Raw genomic sequence first — 9908 nt, forward strand, 5'->3', positions numbered from 1 at the left:
ATGCATGCATATGATACGCTGATTATTTCTGTTTGGCTGACATAACACCGCTGCGGATTTCCACCTCATATTACATAGTAATAATTCAAAATTAAACAACAATAAGTTCACCCCCATTGGCACACCAAAACCGTTAATTTCCTGTAACGGCGCGGAAATGCGAATAATGTACTCACCACTATCGTCATAAACACTTTCCCGCTGCGAGTGGTTTTCCACCAGTGTTGATTCTGAAAATAATCGAATACAGAGAATATGTTAGCATAAAACAAATTAGTTTATTTCGCAACGGCAAATAACAGCCCGTTTCCTCCGCTTACACCCGACCAACCCACTCTACTCGGCGTAATTCAATAAGAGATAACGAGTGGAAAATCTGTTCAATCATTGTGACTGGAAATTGAAAACTATGCTAATTGAATTATAATTAAATTCACTGTTTGCTCATTTGTGTCATCGGTTCGGGGAGACGCCCCGCATTGGATGGCGAAAAACTTTCGGATCAACCATGTAGCCGTTGTTGGCGGAGTAACTAGATTTTTGAAGAATTAATTTAATTTGTAAAAATAATTTTTTTTAAGTTAAAAAGTAGACGTTTTAAATTTGCCGGGGGGTCACCCTCTGTTCCGTACCGGACGATATAAAAATGTTTACCGTTTCAATATTATTCACTACCGCAACACTTTCGCGAGTTCGCAAATTAACCGGCGATTGGCCGTAGACAGCAGCAGTACGAAGCCCGCGATTACGCGGAATGTACCGGAATGAATTGTAATTACAAATTTAATTCATATAATTAAAACGTGATCGGTTTGCTTTGGGGATGGCGAAAAAAAAGTTGCTGAAATTGCGTTCTGATGCACTCCACTCATTGGCAGTAGTTTTTTTTTCTTCTTTGGCTTACGGCGGCGTCACGTACAATGTCAACTGGAAAAACATACATTTTTATAATGGTTTTTACTTCCCACCTGCCTCTCTCTCTCGTGATGGATCTGGCCCAAAGTTATGTTCGCTGTTGATGTCGACGGACGGACGACGACGACGGATGGATTATTTATTTGGTTTGTTAAATTTTCATTGCGCGTGACAAAATTCGATTAAAATATTTATTCGATTAAGTATTGAATATTAAGTGCTTCTTTTTTCACTTTCCATCGGATATTTAAAAGCAAAAATGCGAAAATGTTCCGAAATGAGTTGCAATTGAATGTTGTGAAAGCAGTCGATGGGTTGCAATTATTTTGCGCTGATAAGATTGCACTTTTTTCCGCTATCAAGGAAGAGGAAAATTTAAAAAAAAATGTTTAATTTATTTTCATTTTCAAAAAGCTACAATGGAGTTGAAGCGCTGGTATTTGATGCCGTTGCGAGTATTTCATTTGCAATTTCAATCAACTAACAAAGACATTCATCTTCTAGGCAGATTCAAGAATGGCGTGGATCAATAATCAATAGTTATCTCCCAAAACAATGCTTTATCAGACTGGAATGTTCCTCACATTGTACAGGTACAAAAGGAATTCCTTTGCATAGTTGTCAGTGCAACGAAAGTATCAAATTCCGCATGACAAATTCCAGCAACAATGGTTCAGCATCCAAATATCTTATCCTCCGTTCGGCGGCGGTGGCAAGACTAGACATGAGTTACATCACGAAACCGGCATAAATTTAAATCGTAATCCCGCCCGCATATCTGCTCCTCGTAGGAACAATCTCTCATGCTTTCAATTGTTACGACACATCTCACATAAAACAAGAGATTGAATTTTATGTTGTCTTCGTCCCGAATTCCGTCGTTGTCAGCCCGCATTACGATCTACTGTCGCGATTCGTTTCGTTCCACCCACCGGCCGGAGGCAGCCATTGTGTCGTAATGGATTTGTAAAATTTTATTATTGCAACGCCAAACGAGCGTTCGCAAAAGCCGATAACGAGAGACCTCCCGCAATCACCGCCAGTTCCTCCGGAACTGGATCCTCGCAGTCGAAATCTATCTCCTCAGAGAGGACAGGACGTGGTGCCCGTTCCCGTTCCCGTTCCCGAGTGGTAGGATAACCGCTTAGGAAAAGACTTAGTTTTCCACGAGACCACCAGCAGGCTGGTGATGTCGAAATTCCTGTTGCTCCCGGCAGCGCGCGGCGATGGGTGATTATCTGGGAAATAATCACGCTCGTTAAGTTTAATTTCATAGTAGTGAACCACTACACTCTCGTTCTCTCGCTTTCTCCATGTGATACTACAGTTCAGATTGGTTTGTGAATGTCTTTCCAGACAATGTCCTGATGGCATCATTAGGGCCGAGCTCAGAATTCAATTGTCCCTTTTGACAATATTGTTCTGACGGCGTACAACTTGACACACATTTCCGCCCAATATACTGTGCCGACAATTGGTTGGTCGGTTCATGAAGCTCTTCCGGTGGAGACGCTTGGTGATCTGACGAGAAAAGCTCGGTAAATGAACTGGTTTATTTCTTAACGTTTCTCATTGTGGATATATTAATATTTTCCCATATTGAGCATGAATACATCCTACTGGAGAGGTAAACTAATTATCAGCAAATCTCTAATTATTTATTTCATCGTCATTTTGATGGGAACTAATCAGGCTGGAAAGATGGATGTACCTCTTTATGCCAGTTAAACTACAGTGCAGTGTTGTGTGTGAACACCATTTTCTGTGGCCGGTTCGGTGTTTGCATTATGCTTGAATAAAAGAACCAAGCAGCTACTCATAAAACGAAGGCAATAAGTGCTTTGTTAGCAAAAACCGAAGCATAGACGAGCTACGGATGAGTTGGCACTAAAATTCCTGCCGGTATGAGGTTAGCCAATATTGGAATAGTAATAATTTTCGTGGGTTAACTGCGCTAATGCTGAATACTGTTAGTTTGGTTTCGTCTATCGTTAAAATAGGGTTGTTTATTAATGTGAAAATCAAATTGACATGGTTTGTTGCTTACAAAGCGCTTAGAAAGTGTAACTTATTAAAGCGTATTCTTACTAATCACGATTACTTCCAAAATCCTAATATGCACTAGTCTATACTTTAACCTTGATGGATTTCCGTCCATCTTCGCCCTACTGTTTTAACGATTTTGTCACGGACCTTGAAATTCCACTGGCACAAACTTCAATGGATGTAAATTTAACCACGTTTCGGTTTCTGCCGTAACTATAAACAATCTATTAGTAATCGTCGTCTTCATAGGAGAGGACGATAATGCTTCTTTAGCGGAACGAACCTTTGGTTCCCATATGCCTCCCATGTGATTTTCTTCATAAATCCATTAGCTGATTGCCAACCAGGCATGATTTTACTCATCTAAAGCATACAGAGACAGAGCAATCTGCTTCTCACAACGACCAAGATCTTTTACTTTCTGTTCAACCGTTTGCTCTGCCTCCAAATGATGCATGCTTCCTGTTTTCTCTGACAATCACTCATCTTGCGCAGAATGAGCACAACTACAAGCGGAGCTAATGTTCTCTTCGCACACCGGAGACAAAAGACTATTTGCTCTGTATCCCAAAGAGAATATCGGACAGGCAATTATCTGGACTGAAATGATTTGCTCCGTGACCTTGAGAGCATGCATTCGGCAGTGCTGCGGCAGAAAAAGAAAGATGAAAAAAAAACTGACATTCACTCGGTGGCAGAGCAAAGCAGCAGAGAAGGTAGCATCCGACAAGGAGAGAGCAAATTGATTTGTTTTCTGCGCTTTGCTAATAAGAACGCCGAGAATTGACATTTTTTTAGAGAACGACGGAAGCCTGATTGCCAACCACTTGTACAACTTTTATCGTTCCAAATGCAACAGAAATATTCCATATGTCCTTTTTCGGTGGCACTCCCTCTTTAACAAATAATAAATAACGAAAGAGAAACAAAACTTTCATTCATATATCCCTTCTTTGAGAACTCACTTTAGACAAGAATTCATCGAACGCACTGAGCCGTGGCTCAAAATAAACGCTTTTGAAATCTTTCACTATACACTATGGGCACTAGCGCGCAAGAAATGAGTAAATGCAGTAGTGATGGCGCCATTACCGTTTTGTCAACGAAATTAAGTTCAATTTTATCCCTGCCCGCTCACTGCACTTTGGTTGCCCATGGGAGGCGGAGAACAAGTTCGCTTCTTGCTTCAAATAGCAGGAAAAGTTATATGAGAATGGCATTGAAATATTGCATTGCACTGGTGCCCACCCAAGTAACAATTCTAAATTTTATTACGTTCCTCTAGCGGTTATCGTCACCAATTTCATAAAACTGCTAATGAAACTAGGAGCTTCACCAGAACATTCTGATAACCGTTATAAAACTGCCTTCTGACCAAGTGGCCCACTCTTCAGAAGGTTTTTATAACCTCTTTAAGAATCAGGTTATAAGCTCAAGTAGTTGTATCACCCACTGCTGAAAGCAATGATTAATCAGATTAAGCTTTTGCTGCTTGGCAGCCGCCGCTATAACTTAATAAAGCTTTTCGCTTTTTGCTCTGCCAGAGAGCTAAATCAGTCTGCCAGTTTTGTTACCTTGAAAATAGATCCGTGAGTAAAAAAGTTAAAGTTTTACAGTCAGATCATCCTGATTGATTTGGTTTATAGCGACCGTTATCAAATATCCCATTGAATAATTAATTATTTTTGAGCAATATCCATTAGTTTGCAGCATATGCGCATTAAATTTTATCATGCATATTGATATGATAGGTAGCTAAAATCGACGCGTCATTGAAATTTTGCGATTTTCGAACAGTTAACAGTTTTTTATAGTTTTATAGCTAGCACTGAAGTCGGTAAAATTTTGCCGAAATTTGGGCAGCCGAGCGTTCGGTAAATTTTTTTATGATGCTAAACTTTAGTAAAGATCCGTAATCGTCGATATGCACCACCGAAATTTTCTTGGTAAATTTGGACGAGTTTTTTAGTGTGTAAGTGTATTTTGTATAAAACCAGAGATAATAATTAACACCGCAATAAAACCATTACGAAATTCAAGTAAAACCAAGTGTTTTGGTTACGTACGAAACAGGGCGCTTATAGTATTAGATTCTAAGGTTTTACCATGTCATGACTTCCAAATACGGATAGGTAAGGTACGGTAAGGATCCGAAACCGGCGGGCTCTGGAAGTCGAGCATCAAGTCCTCTAAACACCAATTTCGTCGCATTATGTAACAGAAAACTTTATCCACCAATTAAACACACTTTCGTCTACTCCCACCCCTTACTGATATGCCAAATGATCGGGACTCCATGACACATGCTCGCGGCTTGGTTGGAGAACCACTAGTCGCAATCTTTAAGTATGTGATAAACCACATTAACGGGAAACCAGCAGTCATTAACTTTTCGTCGGTGAGCTCAATTTAGGAAGCAGTTTTTGGGCCCAAAAGCGAAGTTCTGTTTATAGAAATGTATTCACTGCATTCTTCTTGCCAATCTGCTTTTTCTTGCTTTTAATATATACGTTACTAACTGACCCGACAAACTTCGTATTGCCACAAATTAACCTGTGTTGTACATAAATCATGAATCTCGGATGATCTTTGTCACAATCTCGAGTTTTGCAAGCCCCCCAGTGGAAGGCGCTTCCGACGGCGGGTCACCGGCAACACTCGCGACCGTCTCGTCCTGAATGATCTAGTGTTACTATAGATAGTTTTTGTGGTCTTGTATTGACTAATGTTTTATGGAAGAGTCTCGAATTTCTCGAGTTCGATTAGTTTTTGAGTTTCGCAAAAATTTCTGTTTTATTTGTATGAGAGTCCATATCCCCCTACCACAGGGGTGAGAGGTCTCTAACTATCGTAAAATAAATTCAAGACTCCAAAGTCTCCCACATGCCAAATTTGGTTCCATTTGATTGATTAGTTCTCGAGATAAGAGGAAATTTGTATTTTATTTGTATGGGAGCTCCCCTCTTAAAAGGGGAAGGGGTCGTAATTCACCATAGAAAAAATTTCTGCCATCTAAAACTCCCACATGCCAAATTTGGTTCCATTTGATTGATTAGTTCTCGAGATAAGAGCAAATTTGCATTTCATTTGTATGGAAGCCCACCCTCTTAAAGAGGAGATGGGCCATAACTCGCTTTCTAAAGAAGAGAGGGGTCTCAATTCACCATAGAAAAAAATCTTGCGTCCAAAACCACTTACATGTCAAATTTGGTTCCATTTGCTTGATTAGTTCTCGAGTTATGAGGAAATTTGTTTTTCATTTGTATAGGAGCCCCTCCCCCCTCTTAAAGTGGGGAAATCCATAGAAAATATACCATAGAAAATATTCTTGCCTACAAAAACACCCACATGATAAATTTGGTTCCATTTGCTTGATTAGTTCTAGAGTTATGAGGAAATTTGTATTTCGTTTGTATGAGAGCCCCCCCTCTTAAAGTGGGGAGGGGTCCTTATTCACCATAGAAAATATTCTTGCCCTCAAAAACTTTCACATGCCAAATTTTGTTCCATTTGCTTGATTAGTTCTTCAGTTATGAGGAAATTTGTATTTCATTTGTATAGGATCCCCCCCCCTCCTAAAACGGGGAGGGGTCCCAATTCATCATAGAAAAAATTTTTGTCTCCAAAAACACCAACATGCCAAATTTGGTTCCATTTGCTTGATTAGTTCTCGAGTTATGAAGAAATTTGTATGGAAGCCCCCCCTTTTAAAGAGGAGAGGAATTATAATTCCCCTTATAAAGAGGGGAGGGGTCTCAATTTACCATAGAATAAATTCTTGTCACCGAAAACACCCACATGCCAAATTTTGTTCTATTTGCTTGATTAGTTGTCGAGTTATACAGGGGTTTCTAACCATCACTAAAACCTTTCCTGGCCCCAAAAAACCTCTAGATGCATACTTTCATGCCGATTGGTTCAGTAGTTTTCGATTCTATAAAGAACATACAGACAGACAGAAATCCTTCTTTATAGGTATAGATTATTTTCCATGCAAAAATCTGCGAAAAAAGACAATTTTTTCGGCCGATTTTCAGAAATTCCGTTGTTCGAATTTCCATTTCTGTTTCGTGCTAGAAGCATTAACTCAACTCGTGAACTCATTTTTCGAGTTTTTCAGCCCCACAGACAATTGATTTCATGAAAAAAAACTCATATCCTACAAATTATTTTTTTGCCCCCCGATTTTTCAAGCCAATTTCCAAGGGGGGGGGGGGGTGACAAAAACGTTTAAAATTATTAGCAATGGCCTTAATAGTGGTGTTGCAGATGCAACAAGAAAACAATATTTCCGAAACTTTAATCCGTTTATTTCGCGTAACGCGATTGAAATTTTCCTAGAATAACAATTGGCTTATAATTTATATAACAGAATAATTTTTGAGAACTTACGTTTGTGCGTTTCTAGCGTTTACTATATTGATCGTCGTGGATCATCGTAGAGTAAGACTGTAGCAATATCTAGTTTATAAGCATCAATATTATTATTTGTTAAGTTAGCATGTAGTTTAATTGGCTTTCGTATAAAATAGGCTTAGTTAGTTTAAATCCTTTGTACCAATTTTCTATTCAATAACCTAACTCTATAAGCTGTAATTTTAGATTGTTTTAATACACACAGTATCTAGTAGTTTAACCTTTAAGAACTCACTTTAAGTTAAGCACTCCGTAGCACGTAAGTTTAATTTAGTTTTAGGTTTAAGTACTTAGCTTTTAAGTGCGAATTTAGTAAATTTAGTTTAATTAATCATTCACAATTTTGCCACTTTTGTTGATGACACGTTTTTCCTCGAACCGTGATTTGTTTTTGTTTTCTCGGTGACAAACTGACACTGACAAATCGGCTATCTCTGCCAACACGGTGAAGCGCCTCGTTGTCAAAGTACTGTATGCGTAGGTACGGCGTAGCACGGAGAGCGTGCGCAACAAGTGGAATTTAAACATGAAATTTTTTTCTTCCATTTGATAAGAAAAACTGGTATGAATAAACGAAAATCGAAAAAAGTATATGACAAACTGGGTGGGAAACAGGACATAAAAAGAGGAAAAAAGTTAAAAAGAACAAAAGGAGAGATTAAAATAGGAAACATGAGGCAAAAAAGAGGCCTAGGCAGAAAAGAAATCCCAGGAGAATGATCGAAAATAGGGGTAAGCGATAAAGAGAATGATAAAACATGTTTGTATGTTTGTAGACAGAAAACAAGAAAAAAGGAGGAAAAGAAAGGACGAAAATACGGGAACAGCAAAATAGTGACTAAATGTGACAGAAAAAGGAGGAATTCAGAAACGACCGGAACCGCAAAAAGAATAAAGACGAATAAAACAAAGGGTAAAAACGGGGGAAAAATACGAAAAATTTGGACTGGAAGCGAAACAGGAATAGAAGAAAGAGGAAATAGACGACAAGAAACAGGAAAAGGGAGATAAAACGAAATAAACAGAGGACGGGGCAGAACGACAGAAAATACAGAACGACACGGGACAGAAAAAAAGCGAAAAGATAGGAAAACGGGAGGGAAGAAAAAAAGGAAAACAGATAGCAAGAGAAACCAAAAGGAAAAAGAGGGAATAACACCCAGGAGGAAAAGAGAGTTATACAAGATATAAAAGCAGAAATATGATATACGACACAGGAAAATGAGACAGAGAAAGAATAAAAGTAAAACAAGAAAAATGTACTGAAGCAAAAGGACAAACTGGAGAGAAAAAGACGAAAAATTTGAGATAAAAAATATACCCGGAATAAAGGCAAATAAGAGAATCAAACCCAGAAGTCACAGTAAAGAAGGAAAAACGAGACGGAAATGGAACAGACAAAGCCGAAAAACGAGAAGCAAATGAGTTTAAGAGTCAGAAAAGGACAAAACTGGAAACGAAAAAAAAACAAAGGGAAGAAAAAAGACGGAAAACGGGAAAAATAACAAAAACGAGTGGACACCATGAATCAGAAAAAAAGAATAATGATGAATGAAATGAAGAACAAAAAAGTGAACAAAACGGAAGGAAAAAGAAGAAAAGTAAGAGCGAAAACCAAGAAAACTTCAAGTCTTAATTCTAAGTTCAATTTCGTGTCAAAATAAACTTTGATTTCAAGTCCAATTTCAAGTACAATTTTAGTTCCAATTTCATGTCTAATTTCCAATCCAAAAAAGTTCCAATCCAATCCAATTCCAATTTCAAGTAAAATTTCAACTAAAAACTTTAAATCCATTTTTTTTTGTTTATAGTCACTTTAACAGCTTATGTCATTCGTGACTTCTGTGGGGTTGGGATTTGAACCCGGGTCCTCGGCGTGAGAGGCGTGAATGCTAACCATTACGCCGGGACTGACCCCTGCTTTAAATTCTGTTTTACTTAAATGTTACCAATATCTTGCCTAATTCCAAGTAAAACTTACAGTTTAAATTACTCCAAATTTAAGTCTTATTTCAAATCTAATTTGAATCCAATATTAACCCAGGCCTACAGTTGCATTTGAAGTAAAGTTTGAATTATCGTTGTATTCATAACATGTTTTATTCGATGAAGTATTCCATTATGTCAGACCATTAGAGCAAGGACTAACGCAGACTGCATTTCTGGTATGTGTATGTTTATGAGTATCTATTGTATCCCATTTGGCTCACTAAAACAGTGAGCACGTGCACTACGGAAACCACCCGTGAGGTTCAGACCTTTGTTTGTTCCTTCTTGCTGAATGAATTAGCCAAACTGCCAAACTGAAAACATAACTTCGATGTATTTGTAATTATTTTAGGGAATTTTACAGTGTTGTAGCTTAGTAATTTAAGGAGAACGCCACAAAAGTGGTATGTATTTGGTGTTTTATGTAGATTACGAAAAATTTCATTAAACCTTTATTTAATTCGTTGGTGGCCGTTGGTTACAAATAACATCAAAGCCAAAGTACGTTATTCGCAAATATGACCTACTTACTGTTTGATTCG

The 9908-nt window shown here is 38.2% G+C and overlaps 1 protein-coding gene across 1 annotated transcript in view; it reads right to left on the reverse strand.

Moving 5' to 3' along the window:
• Nucleotides 1-224, reverse strand: part of LOC128738489 (sorbin and SH3 domain-containing protein 1) — a 201177-nt gene extending 200953 nt beyond the window's left edge. The window contains exon 1 of the mRNA XM_053833677.1: nucleotides 177-224. The gene's annotated coding sequence lies outside the window, so the exon portion shown is untranslated. The remainder of the gene's footprint in view (nucleotides 1-176) is intronic.
• Between the last annotated feature and the right edge of the window lie 9684 nt (nucleotides 225-9908).

This window comes from Sabethes cyaneus, chromosome 2 (assembly GCF_943734655.1).
Source record: "Sabethes cyaneus chromosome 2, idSabCyanKW18_F2, whole genome shotgun sequence".
NCBI classification, from domain to species: Eukaryota; Metazoa; Arthropoda; class Insecta; order Diptera; family Culicidae; genus Sabethes; species Sabethes cyaneus.